The sequence below is a fragment of the Sarcophilus harrisii genome, chromosome 6 (genome assembly GCF_902635505.1).
Source record: "Sarcophilus harrisii chromosome 6, mSarHar1.11, whole genome shotgun sequence".
Taxonomy (NCBI): domain Eukaryota; kingdom Metazoa; phylum Chordata; class Mammalia; order Dasyuromorphia; family Dasyuridae; genus Sarcophilus; species Sarcophilus harrisii.
This window is the reverse complement of record NC_045431.1, coordinates 236064588-236079564: the sequence shown is the minus strand read 5'-3', so window position 1 is coordinate 236079564 and position 14977 is coordinate 236064588.

Here is a 14977-nt window from a genome sequence, read left to right as displayed (position 1 = left end):
CTCAAAAGTATTTTGCTTCTGACCGCTACCTTTCCTAATCTTCCCTCCCTTCTATCAGTTCCCTACCACCAGTCCCTACCCATCTCTTTATTTCCCCATAGGGCAAGAGAGATTGCCTTACTCAACTGAGGATGTAAGTTATTATCTCTGAGCCAATTTCAATGAGAGTAAGAGTCAAGAATTGGCCAGCATCCTTCATCTTTCCTTCCACTGTGAAAGTTCCTTCATGCCTCTTTTTTGTGAGATAATTTACCCCATTCAACCTTTCTCCCATTCTCCTTACATCCCTCTTTCTAACTCCTTATTTTATATATTTTTGGAATATTATCATATCACTGTCAGCTTACACCTATACTCTCTATTCCTTTCAACTTTCCTAATATTGATCAAGTTCTCAGGACTTAACAAGTATCATTTTCCCATGTAGGAATGTAAACAGTTTAACTTTATTGATTCCTTAACGATTTCTCTTTCCATTTTCCTTTTAAAAAATGATTCTCTTGTGTTTTGTATTTGAAAGTAACCCTTTCTTTGCAGCTCTGCTCTTTTCATCAGGAATTCTTGAAAGGCCGTGACAATGAACCTGCTGCTAAATCGTCCACTAGAGTTCCTAGAGATGGAAGCTTCTCTGGGGGGGGGGGGGGATCCATACTAGTGACAACAATTCTGTGAAGTGGGCTGAAAGACCGGCCCAAAGGACAGTCATTAACGGATCAAAAGTGCCTTGGAAGGAAGTCTCTGGGGGAGTTTCTCTGGATTTGTGCTTGGCCCTTTGATGTCTGACATTTTTATCAGTCACTTGGAAGAAAGTCTGGAATAATAAAGAAGATTAAAGGTTGGAAGGGGAGCCAACAAGTTGGATGGCAGGGTCCGCATACAAAAAGTAATCGGCAGGCTGGGTGTTGGGCTGAAGCTAAGAGGACAAGCCTCACACTCATGTAACTGTGGTTACCCTGCCCCTCCCTTCAGTCTGAAGGCCTTGCACCCCTCCCTAACACCTTAGGGGGGCTTCCCACATTAGGGGCTTTCCACACTCCACTTCCATTTAAACACTTAGCAGGTTAGGGTTTACCAGGTGACTCTTTACTTTGAAGATGCCTTAGAAAGAAGCATACAGACAATTTCCCCTCACACTGGGGGAAGTCCCTCCCTGCGCCTCACTGCACCACCTGGGTCTCTGAGGAAGGAAGCAGAGCAGGCTCAGAGCTTGGTTCGGGTCCTTAGAGCGTGTCTTCCCCTGGTTCTGATTCCGGGGGCGCCCCTGCCCTGGCTTCTCAGGCCTTCCCTGTCGGGCTAGCCTGCAGTCCGGCTTCCAAGCCTCCTGGGGCTGGTCCAGGGGGGACTTCGCTCTCTGTGCCTAGAACTGAAAAGGCTTGAGAAGGATTTGGGTCCGCACGGCCTAAAAGGGGCGATGGTGGGGAAGGAGACCCTTGTCTACTCGCCCATCTCCCTGCAAACAAAACCTACATTCTCTCTGGACCGTGTGCAAAAGAGAGTGAGTATCCCAGACTGGCTGTTTCAGGGCTGCCGTCCCCTGGGGCTTTGCTCAGGAGCAGGTCCTTGGGGTGTTCCATGTGGGTGCCTCCACGGCAGGTGAACCCTTCCCAATCCTGTTCCTTGCAGATTTAAAGAGCCCAGGTCGTAGGGCTGGACCCTAGGTGAGCTTCCAGGAAGGGCGGAGTGACTATCCCTTTGTCCCCGTTCGTGGCAGGGGAACTGGTCAATAGGGCCTGGAGAGCACACTGAGCCACTAAGGAGCGTCCCGAGCTGAGGGCTGGACATTAGGCCAGAAGGGACCGCATTGCAGGAACTCTGAGGAGACGGGGAGGCAGCGAGGGTTACCTTTATTCTGTTTAGCTGGAGAGGGCAGAGCGGGCAAGAAAGCACAGGGGGCAGAGGCAGCTTGAGTCTGGGCACGGGGACTGTCTCGGGGCCACCACGAGTTCTGGATCAGGCTGGATGTTCACTTAGCGACCACAGGCAGGACTTCAGGCCCCTCCCTCTCCTTCCAATCTAGAGCTTGTGATTCTGTGACACAGTTGGGGCCTTAATTAAGGTTTTTATCCCCTTGCAGAGACTGACTGAATTCATAAACGAGCAAATACAAGACCAAGGCTGGAGGGGTGGAGGGAGAGTGACCACAAGCAGAGGGATTCAGAGAAGGCTTCATGGGGGAGGTGACACAGTGGAGAAGGGGGCAGCCTCTGCAGCAGAGGCTGATGGCTTTTGTTCCATGAAGCCCTTCAACAATAACAAAATGCACTATGAATCCTTGGGCACTTGAAGACTGAATATTCTTTTATATTCATTTACTAAGTCCTCACACTAGCAACGGCCCTCACTCCTGCCCCCAAAGCTCCTAATGAGCAAAACACGAAATATAAAATTCTAAAATAATCAGGACTATGCAATGTAGGACATTCTGTAAGAATCTGAAAAAGTCATAGGGAGCAAGACTTGGCTGCTACCTGCTGCAAGACTTTCAAAGGTGTGTTTTTATATATTTTGTTGAAGATAAATGAAGATAAAAACCAAGGAGTAGAGCCTCAGAGATATAGGACTGGAAGGTACCTTTGAAGTCCTCTGGTCCCTTCCCATTTTACAGTTGAATAAGTGAAGCACCAAGAGGCAGGTGCAGAATCTGAACCCAGGGGCCCCCACTGCAAGTCCAGCCTTCTTCCCATTGAGCTTTTCTGCCTTTCCCGAAAGGACAGAGCCTGAGTAAGCCGCAAGGAGTATGCTTGGACCCTTGGCCCAATGGCCTCCCGTGCCGAGATTGCTGTCTTTTGTCCCTGAAACAAGCTTGTGAAGCACGGTCCTATTTCAGGTTCAGAGGGGCTGGCCAACCTTGCCAGGGTGACCCAGCTCGTGTCTGAGGCAGGATATGAACCTATGTCCTGGTTACTCTGTCCTGACATGGGACTTTGTGACCAACCAGCACTAAATGGGGAAGGGGAGGGAAGGACTCGTTCCTCTGTCCTTCTCACTCACTGGGATTTCACTGCAAATGATGTGGGACGAGCATTTCCCTGAATCTACAAAGTAACAGGGGAGTGTCACCATTTTGGCTACATTGGTATGAACCGACCATGGACACTGAATCTGGGCTCCAATCATTTGGGCTCTTTGTTTCAGTCATTACAGTTTTATGGATGCCCTTATAGATCCTTCATTTCTTGTTAGGTCCATCCCTCAATATTTCATGTGTTTTGTCTTATTATAAATTGGATTTCTTCTTGATGATTTTTCTTACACAATTTATAGCCAGTGGAAGCTCTGAAGCTCTGATCGAGCTTTTCAAAGTTCTAGGGGTTCCCCTGAAGGATCAGGGGTGATTCTCTACTGCTATTGGCTCCAGCCCCTGCAGGTGGGTTTCCTCCAAGATTACCACTAGGGAATCACTTTAACCAGCCAATTTTAGGTAGCTTTTAGGGTATTTACAAAGATTAGTTATGAATACTTGGCACATAACAACCCAAAGGTCTGTGACATCCTTTCCCACAAGGACATAGACAGTCCAGGGGGAAAGTGGCCCAAGTTAAAGAAGCACACGTGGTAAGGGGGTAGCTCCCGCCTCCCAGTTGCTGCAAGTTCTCTTTCCCCATCCGTGGTGGGTTCAAAAAGGGTCCCTTTAATATTGTGTAATGTCCTTGCTGGACTCTGTAGAGCAGGGGTCCTCAAACTTTTTAAATAGGGGGCCAGTTAACTGTCCCTCAGACTGTTGGAGGGCCGGACTATAGTAAAAACAAAACCTTTGTTTTGTGGGCCTTTAAATAAAGAAACTTCATAGACCTGGGGGAGGGGGATAATCGTCCTCAGCTGCCGCATCTGGCCTGCTGGCCGTAGTTTGAGGACCCCTGCTAGAGATTCACAAGACCAGTCGGTCCTTGGCTCCACCTGGTATATTGGAAGGCAACAAGCTCAAATTTCTGGAAAAACTCCCCATTCTAGTAAGGTGAGGCTTTGATATAAAACAAAGAGGAGGTAACAAAATCCTCTAGACTATGGAACAGATCTCACCTGGCACTGCTTCACTTTATCCCATGGTTTTCACATTCAACTGAATGTCTCGATTGGCTGAGACATACTTTCACCTAGTTAAGGATTCAGGCTAAAAGGAGGTGCTGTGTTTTCAACCTCCCTCTTACACATTCAACCAACATTTATTAAGCACCTATGATGTACCGGGAACAACACTAGATGCCAGAGAGCCAAAGACAAAAAGGGAACTTACATTCTCCTGGAAAGGAGGAAGAGGAAGTTTATATTTTTCTGGTTTTGAGCCAAGAAAGGCTCAAATCTGGTCATTATTGAAGCTAAGGACTGAATAGCCAAAGGGTTGCAATCTACAAACCTGGTAAAGTCCTGCTTGGTCAGGATGGAAATTGTTTAAATTCCCACTATATTCTGTTAGCCAATATTTTATTTGTCACTTTTGCATTGTTTTCATCATTGAGGCAGTGTGGAGTAATAGCTAGAACTGGGCCTGGAGTCAGGGCAGGTCAGGATTCAAATTTAGCCTCTGACACTTAGCTCTGTGATCTTAGGGAATCTCATATATGATTTTCTAGGCTTCCAGTATCTCCTTAATGCTTATCCACCATTAAGCTCATCTTAATTAAATCACTCATCTTGGTCTGTACTTTTTCTTTTTTAGTGTTATCTTTGCCAGGTTTTAAGATTAATATCACATATGCTTCTTAAGAGGTTTTGGGCAATGGGCCATCTTTCTCTGTGTTGATCAGTATTCCATGAAACAATGAGAAGATTGATTTGTTCTAGGAAAATTGGAAAGAATTTCTCTGACACGTGGGTCAGGTTTGGGGTTTGTTTGTTTATTTTTAGCTGGATAATTCTCTCATGCTATGGCTTATTTCTTCCTTTACGATTGGCCTATTTAAATTATTAACTTTCTCTTAAGTGGCTTCAGCTAATTTGTATGTTTGAAGATAATATCTGTGTGCTTTAATGCCTCACATTTGCCAGACTGCATGTGCAGCATGTGTGTGTATGTGAATGCACGAATGTGTTTTTAACATGATGTTCCTGATGTCTTGTGCACTGATTGCTATCTCTCCTCTCCTACTGGTAATTTCGCTAATTTTCTCCTTTCTTTTGTATATTAAATTTAATAATAGCTCATTAACTTTCTTGGACTTCAGAAAACCAACTTTTAGTCTCCTTGATTGGATTTTGACTCACTTTTTTACATTATATGACTCCGAGAATTACAGTTAGATGAAAACAAATATAGGAGAAATACAAAAGGATGGGAGAAAAAGGAATTATATACTTAGCTTAATTATGGAAGAGAGACATCTCCCCCTTGAACAATTAGGAAAAATTACTAAGGACAAGATGGATGTACCCAATTCTACAAAAATATTAACATTTATGTACCATGTAATAAGTAAATTACAAAGAAAAAAAGAGATTCAAAAACTCTGCTCCATCTGTCCTACTGGGTAGAGAGCTCAGCCTTAGGACCCAGGAGACATGAGTTCAGGTCTTGTCTTTGCCCTATTTGAACTCTGGGGTCCCTGAAGTTGCCCCCACCCCCAGCATTCCCTCTCAAAGACTTGGAACTGCAGAGAAGGCTCTGAGCTGAGTTTCCTCATCCCAGGAGATTCTGTGCCAATACAATCATGAGTCAAGGTTCTGTCCTAATTCTTATGCCAAATGAAAACATGAGAGCTAAAATGTATTAGGCAATCAACAATGTGTTAAGAAAATCTCAAATTTCTATAAGGTTTAGGGTTCATAAAGCACTTTACAAATATTATTTATTTGATTCTCACAAGAGTCCTGGGAGGTAGGTGCTGTTATTATTCCCATTTTACTGATAAGTCAACTGAGGTGAATGGGGTTAAGTGACTCTGCCAGGGTCACATAGCTAGTAAATATCTGAGGCCATATTTGAACTCAGATATTCTTGATGTTTACTGCATCACCTAGATGCCCATATAAAAATTAGGGAATTAAACCAACTCATCAAATTGGCAAAAATAACAGAACAGGAAAACAACAAATTCTGGCAGGATTATGGAAAACGGACACATTTCTGCACTGCTGCTGTAATCAGTCCAATCATTTTTGGAAACTGATTTGGAACTCTACCTTTAAAGTCACTCAACTTTGCATACATTTTGCCCCAACTGGCCCATTACTAGGTTTACGGGGAGTGGGGTGGGGAAGGGAAAGGTTCTGACTGGGTTTAAACCCTAGAGATTAAAGAAAAAAGAAAAGGAGCCACATGTACAGGAATATTTATTTCAACTCTTTTCATAATAACTCAAATTTGGGAAGCAAGGGGCTCCGGGGAATGGAGCAACAAAATATGCTACACAAATATAATGGAATATTATTATATTATAAGAAGTGACAAAATGAACTGTTTCAACCCAAACTGGAAAGATGTCTTTGCATTTGATGGAGAGGGATGTTGGTAGAACTGGGAGAACAATTTATACAATGACCGAGAAAAACAATGTGAAAAACAACTTTCTTTTTTTTTATATATATTTTTTATCATAGCTTTTTATTTACAAGATAAATGCATGGGTAATTTTTCAGCATTGACAGTTGCAAATCCTTTTGTTCCAACTTTTTCCCTCCTTTCCCCCACCCCCTCCCCCTGATGGCAGGTTGACCAATATATGTCAAATATGTTAAGGTATAGATTAAATACAATATATGTGTACACGTCCATACAGTTATTTTGCTGTACAAAAAGAATCTGACTCTGAAATAGTGTGCAATTAGCCTGTGAAGGAAATCCAAAATGCAGGCGGACAAAAACAGAGGGACTGGGAATTCTATATAGTGCTTCCTAGTCATCTCCCAGAATTCTTTCCATGGGTGTAGCTGGTTCAGTTCATTCCTGCTCTATTGGAACTGATTTGGTTGATCTCATTGCTGAGGATGGCCAGGTCCATCAGAACTGGTCATCATATAGTATTGTTGTTGAAGTACATGATTTCTGGTCCTGCTCACTTCACTCAGCATCAGTTCGTGTAAGTCTCTCCAGGCCTTTCTGAAATCATCCTGTTGGTCATTTCTTACAGAACAGTAATATTCCATAATATTCATATACCACAATTTATTCAGCCATTCTCCAACTGATGGACATCCATTCAGTTTCCAGTTTTTAGCCACTACAAAGAGGGCTGCCACCAACATTTGTGCACATACAGGACCCTTTCCCTTCTTTATAATCTCTTTGGGATATAAGCCCAGTAGTAACACTGCTGGATCAAAGGGTATGCACAGTTTGATAACTTTTTGGGCATAGTTCCAAATCGCTCTCCAGAATGGCTGGATGTATTCACAATTCCACCAACAATGTATCAGTGTCCCTGTTTTCCCACATCCCCTCCAGCATTCATCATTATTTGTTCCTGTCATTCTAGCCAATCTGACAGGTGTGTAGTGGTATCTCAGAGTTGTGTTAATTTGCATTTCTCTGATCAATGGTGATTTGGAACACTTTCATATGAGTGGAAATTGTTTCAATTTCATCATCTGAGAATTGTCTGTTCATATCCTTTGACCATTTATCAGTTGGAGAATGGCTTGATTTCTTACACATTAGAGTCAATTCTCTCTATATTTTGGAAATGAGGCCTTTATCAGAACCTTTGACTGTAAAAATGTTTTCCCAGTTTATTGCTTCCCTCCTAATCTTGTCTGCATTAGTTTTGGAAAAAACAACTTTCTAGAGAAAAATAATCTTAACCGATTTTAGGACTCTGATCCACACCATAAATAGAGTCCAGACATGTCCCTGAAGATTTGATCTGTCCCTTACCTCCTGCTAAGAATGATTCAGAAAGAAGACCTACATTTGTGGACATGGCCTGTGTGTGTGTGTATGTGTATGTATATAGACATGGCTAGTTTGGGGGATGTAGTGAGAAGATTGGGTTATAAATGTAGGTAAAGATAAACCCATCTATGTGAAAAACGAACTACCTGGTCAATTGTTAAAAATTTACCAAAAAACTCTTAATCATATCCTAGTCAGAGGATGTGAACAGATCATTTTCCAAAGAGAAAGTATTGCTAATAATGACTCCCAAAGAGCTCAACCTCACTAATAATCAAAGTGGAAGACATCAAAATAGCATTGAGCTACCCCTTTACACTGGAGAAGGAAATGGCAAACCACCCTAGTATCTTTGCCAAGGAGACTCCCAAGGGCTCACAAAGAGTCGAATGCGACTGAACAAGAAAAACGACCACTTTAGTCCCACCTCACTATTCTGCAAAGTGGCAGAAGGGGGACTCATTCCTGGCTGGGGCCGTTGCCACCTCGTGGCGTCCTTGACAGATCTACCTGGAAATTTGCAATAAAACTTACAGGGGAGCCAGTTCTTGGATGCTCCTGTATAGAGATGGTCCTTTGAGGGATTTCATTTTTTAATTCGTCCACAGCTCCTTCTACCTTAACTCTGCCTTAACTCCTCCCACTTGGGGCTCTCCTCTTGGCTCCCTCACTGGAAAAGCAAAAATTCCCTTAGACCTGGAAGTCCCAGTTTTGGTCAGAAGGGGGAGCCCTGAGACCACGGATGGCTGTCCAGACATTGGCCATCTTCCCAGAAAGGGAGGGGAAATAGAGCTGAGGCAGCTGGGAATGCTGAGAATAACAAAACCAGGGGGACCAAAGACAAGCTGGGGACTGTCCTCATGGTGACTTTAGGTGGCTCGCTCTTCTCCCTTAAATGTTCCAGAGCCAAAAAGAAAAACTAAAACAGAAAACTCGTTCCCCTGCGCCCGTCGTCCCCACTGCAGACTTCCTCCCTGACACTCACTGCAGCCGCATTCGGAGGGGGCACCTCTAACTCTGGCACGCCATGCGGGCTCTGCTGCTCTTGCCAATGTCCTACTGCAAGGGATCACAGGGTCCCTGAATCCAGGTCCTTTTTACAGATAAGGGAACTGAGGCCCCGAGAGTGGAGATTGCTCAGGAGGGATTACGCAGGGAAGGCACCAGCAGCAGAACTGGGATTTGGAACAGAGTCTTTGCAGCAGGAAGATGATGGGGAGCTCAGTGGCCTACTTACTTGGAGTTGTACAGGGAAGGCACCGGTGACAGATTTGGGGTTGGAAACCAAGACTTTGCAGTAGGAGAAGGAGGGTGGGGGAGCTCAGTGTCCCAGTAACCGAATGAAAAGAGCCGGTGAGGAGGGGGGGCATCCTGCCCCCCTTTGGCTCCTTTGGGGAAAATTCATGCCTGCTGGAGCTGGACTTGGAGGCTTTCTAAATACCTGGTGGAAGATGGCGACCGCCTGGAAATCAGGAGTCCCAGGTCTTTCTCTACCACTCATCTGTGTGAGGCAGACGAGCTGTTTACCTCCCTGCTCTTCCCCTTTTTTTCTCTGTGCAAGGGTCTGGCTTCGGTTTCCGGGGTCCCTCCAGAGGACCTGAGTTTGAATCCTCCGTCTGTTGCTTACTACCACTGGGGAATATAGCTAGTTACTTCTCCTGGGCCTCAGTTTCCTCATCTGTAAAATAAGGGGTTTGAGCTCTGGGGTCATTTCCAGTTCTAAACCTATGGCTGAAGGACTGTGCTCTAAACTCCGCCCCAAAGAGGAATGGACAAAGCGAGAGCGGGTTCTTCAAAGGGGCTGAGGTGGCAAAAGAGGGCAAAAGTGGTCCAGGATCTCAATGACTTAAGCAAGTGGGAGCCCAGGTGGCTCAGTTACTGGGGGAGAGGGAGCACTGCTGGAACAACCTCAAAGTTCAAAAAGCCAACCACGCGTCAGATCTGAACCTGGTGCACTGGGCGGTGTGCGGTTGGGACCCTTGGCTTACGTGGGCAGCGGGAACACTCAAGTCAGTCAGGCACCGGGTGGGTGCAGTATCCTAAGTGACCACCAGGTGGAGGGCTATTTGACCCCGGAGAAGCCTTGCTGGTCACTCTGGCTCGTGCTTCCTAAGCTGCTGCTGTGCCCTAACTGACCACCAGATGGCACAGAGCTGGCAGAGCCCCAGCTGCTCCCGTCAGGGGTTTGGGCAATGGCGCTCAGCAGTTTGGTTCAGCGTTCCCCCACCTCGCCCAGAATTAATCTAGGGGCCGAAAGGGAATATCGCTCCAAATTCTAGAACATAAAAATTAGTCTCCACACTCTGTGAGGACACCTCTAAGTTCATGACATTCAGGGGTTCCGAGAGGGTACCCCAACTTTGCAGCTGAAAAGGGAGGGGCCGCACCTGGGATCTCATTGGAGTAGAGAACTCCCAGGTGGGAAAAGTCCTTCTGCAAAGGCAGGCGGCGCCCTCTCTGGAAGTGACATGTTCATAAATGTCTAGAATGCCCAGAGGATGCAGGGCTTGCCCAGGGTCCCACAGTGAGAATAGATGGGCCAGAGACAGTACCCGAACCCGGGTATCCTTGGCTGAAGGGAATCAAGAAATATGAGCGAGGAAAAGCAGGACAGTGGAGATCATTCCCCCTTCCCGCTCCCTAGTGGAATGAGGTTCTCCATTGGCAGTGTCCACAATTCGGGGTCCCCCCTGCCTCTGCTGCCACCTCAGGAGCTGGAGGTCTGTCAGAGCCTCTGGCTCTAGAAGACAAGCTCCCCGGCTCCTTCCCCGGCACCTTCCCCAGCTCCTCTCGTGCTGTAGTTCCTGGCTAGAGTGGCAACGGCATGGTGCAGCCCCCTTATCCCCTTGCTTTCCTAGGCCCAGACAAGAGATCAGATCTCGCTTAGTAGCTCATCAAAAGACATTAACTTAAAGGGATCTCACTAAGTAACTCATCAAACTCAAATCAAAACACCTTAACTTTAAGAGATCTCACTTAGTAGCTCATCAAAATACCTTCACTTGGTGAGATCTCACTTAGTAGCTCATCAAAACACCTTCACTTGGTGAGATCTCACTTAGTAGCTCATTAGAAGACGTTAATTTAAAGAGATCTCACTTAGTAGCTCATCAAAACACCTTCACTTGGTGAGATCTCACTTAGTAGCTCATTAGAAGACGTTAATTTAAAGAGATCTCACTTAGTAGCTCATTAAGAGACACTAACTTAAAGAGTTCTCAGTAAGTAGATCATCAAAACAACTTCACTTGAAGAGTTCTCACTAAGTAGCTCATTACAACACATTAACTTGAAGAGATCTCACTAAGTAGCCAAAGAGGCAGAAAATGGTGTCTTTTACTATTAAAAAAAATGAATCTGGGAGGTGGAGCCCCTTGGGGTTTCTGGCCAGAACAGGGACAATCTGAGCCATTGGAGCCCAAAGCACGATCAGTGTGGCTTGGCTCAGGACCCATGTTGGCCAATTAGTGAGAGCCAAAATGATTTGTGCTTAGATAGAGAGAGGGTGGATGGATGGAGAGACAGATGGACCGATGTACAGATGGATGGATGGAGGGAGGGTGGAATGGAGGGATAGAGGCACAGATGCATGGATGGATGGATGGATGGATGGAGCAAGAGAAGGATGGAGGGACGGACAGACAGATATATGGATGAATGGATGTAGGGAGGGAGGGATGGAGGGATAGAGGCACAGATGGATGGATGGATGGAGCAAGAGAAGGATAGAGGGGTGGAGGGACGGATGTACAGATGGATGGATGGATGGAGGGTGGGATGGAGGGATAGAGGCACGGATGCATGGATGGACGGATGGATGGAGCGAGAGAAGGATAGAGGGGTGGAGGGACGGATGTACAGATGGATGGATGGATGGAGGGTGGGATGGAGGGATAGAGGCACAGATGGATGGATGGATGGAGGGTGGGATGGAAGGATAGAGGTACGGATGCATGCATGAACGGATGGATGGAGCAAGAGAAGGATGGAGGGATTGGAGGGACGGATGGACGGATGGACGGATGCATGGAGGGAGGGATCGATGGATGGATGGAGGGAGGGAGGACAAATCAACGTTTAGGGAGAACTGGCACCGTGCAGCCCCATGCTTGGTTCACCAAGGGCCTCCATTCTAATAGGGAGAGGATCCCACAAAATGTGGAGCTGACAAAGGGAATGGAAGAGGGAGAAGGCACTTGGTGGAGCACCACAACCTCCCCTCACACCCAAGATTAGGTGAGAACTCCCACTGGTGCTGGGGGAGGACTCGGGAGTGCTGTGGAGAAGGGGCAGGGATGGAGCTCTGAGAGCCCAGATGCACTATAGAGACAGCTGGGGGGGGGGTGATCCTAGAGGTACTTGGGAACCATGGAAGGTTGTAGGGCAGAGGCGGGTGCTGGGTCACAGTGGGGGAGAGAGGCAGAGATGCCCCCCGGCTCTCATGCCCTGTCCCAGAGACAGTCCTTCCTTAGGTTCCTCCTCCTCCTCCAAGGAGAGTTAGTTGTTCCTTAGGATCAGAAAGCTTTGGTTCTGGTTCTGGGTCCTTGCCTCACCAGGAGCTCAAAAGGAACGGATGATCCCAGGCACTAGGGGGTGTTGTAGGGTCGTTGGGACAATCTGAGCTTAGCTGCATCCCTGGGTGAGACATCCTCAGTTTGCTCATCTGTAAAGTGGGAGTGATACTGCTAGAACCCCACTCCCAGGGTTATTGAGAGGACTAAGGGAGAGCCTGCGCACTCTGACTAGGATTATTGCATGGGGCCCCGGGGCTGCACAGAGCCCAGGTCCTGTCCAGCCCGGCCCAGGCCCCAAACAGGAGGCAGGGGAGGAGGGACCAAGCCAGGTGAGGACCAAACCAAGGCTGGGGGGGGCTGCTGTTAGACCCGAAAAGGGAGCAGCGGGTGGAGGCTGGAGGCAAGACAGAGAGGAGGGAGGCCCCCAGGGAGAAGGGGCTTCCACGCTGGAAGGAATGGGAGGGGGCGTCCCGTGGGGGAGGGATGAGCCTTGGTCCAGGAAGGCGGAGTCATGCATCATGGGGGAGGGGTCGAGGGGCCGCTGGAGGCAGAGCTGGGGGCTTCCTGGGGGCAACCCCTCCTCTGCTCTGCTTTGTCTCGAGGCAAGGTCTGTCTGAGTCGCTTCACTGTCTGCCTCAGTTTCCTTATCTGTAAGATGTGGGGGAAGAGCATGGCCAACTGCTCCAGAATCTCTGCCAAGGAAACCCCGGATGGGCTCACGGACAGCCCGGCGTGACTGAAGGGACCGAACCACGAAGGGGTGTAGCGGGGGTTTGGGGAGGCGAGAAGGTGGAACCGCAGCTTGGGGGGCTGGGGGGGCAGCGCCACGGGGCAGAGCCCATGGAAAGGCAGAAGATTCAGGGCCCTCATCTCTCCTCGGGGGCAGTATCTGAGTCACTGTAGGCAACATCCCCTGGCTTCCCAGGAGGGCAGAGGCAGGGGGCTGCTAGAGGGGCAGAGGTCCTGGCAATATCCCTGGCATTGACTGGCATTGAATGGCACAAGGGAAGGAGCCATTAGACCACAGTGGCTCAAAGGTCAGCAGATAGACCACCATGGGTCAAAGGTCAACAGATGGACCACATTGGGTCAAAGGTCAACAGATAGGCCATAGTGGGTCTAAGGTCGAAAGATAGAGCACAGTGGATCAAAGGTCAACAGATAGACCATTGTGGGTCAAAGGTCAACAGATAGACCACAGTGGGTCAAAGGACATGCATTTGGAGATGCTGGATTAGGGAGAAGGGAAGGGGGCTGTTTGATAGGATTGCACACAGCTGGCCCTCCAAGGAGGGTCTAGGTCTGCCCATTTGGGCTTTGGTTCCAGAGCCTTCGCAGAGGCCCTCGGACTATTAGCCAAGCTCATTTCTTCTGGACAATGCGGGGACCAGTTCCACTGCCATGCTGAATTCTGGAGGCCTTTGGGCTCCCCTCGGAGGCCCTTCCCCAAGCATTTATTCTGCCGCATCTGGATGCCAGCTTAAAAGACAATGAACAAAGAGCTTGACCCGGGCTAGCATATGTGACGTCAGAAGGAGCACACACAGGAAAAGTTCAAAGCAGAAATTCAGGGAGGAAGAGCCTTTGAATGGACGGATCAGCAAGCATCGGTTTTTAAATTTTTTTTTAATTTGAATTCCATTTTCTCTCCTTCCTTCACTTTCCTCCCCCTCCCTGAGAAGGCAAGAAACTGGATAATGTTTATACATGTACAGTCATGCAAACACACTCCATGCTAGTCACGTTGTGAAAAAAAGCACTGACCAAACAAACAAAACAAAATCAACATGAAAAAATAAAGAAAAAGAACAAGTCAGCTTTGGTTCCCAGCTGGACTCGGGCAGTCGTTTTTCTGGAGGTCCGTGCAGTCCTTGGGGATTGTCTCGGATGTTGTCCGTCTGAGAAGAGCTAAGTCGTTCTTCATGGCTCCAACCGGCTGTTGCCGCGCAGTGTTCCCCGGTCCTGCCCCCCGCCACCCACCATTTCTTATAGCCCAGTTACAGTATTGTGCCCTACTTTGGCCTTAAATCCTTCCTTATGGGCAGAACTGATCCATCGCTCTCCTATTGACCTCCCCCTTTATGGCCAAGTTTTGGGCCCTTTCTGACCTCACCTCAGCCCAGCACGGAGGATGTTGGTCTGCTCCTGGATTTTGCCCACGGCTTCCCAGATTTTCATCACAGAATGAGTTTCCGTCTTGGATCTTTGAGTTTATCAGACACTGGATCACTCGGTCTCGAGCACCCATTCTAGTCCCCTGATTCACCGCCCTCTTTCTTAGGCAGCACCAGATTGTTTCGATGATTGCCCTTGTTATATAGCTGAGATCTGGAACGTCAGCAAGCACTTACCGTGCTCTAGACGCTCTTAAAAGTGCCGGAGCTGCAGAGACAAAAAGAAGCATTCTCTTCTGCTGAGGGGCAGAATCCGGTCTCAGATGCTTGCTTGCGGTGACCACTGGACTTCGGTCTTCCTCAGTTTTCCCAACTGTAAAATGGGAATAAGAATAACTCCTCCCTCCCAGGGGTGTTGTGAAATCCAAAGGAGATAATAACTGCAAAGCCCTTAGCACGGTCCCTGACACATAGTGGGTTTTAGATAAGAGGCTTTCAGGGAGAAGTGGTGAGCCCAGGGCAGA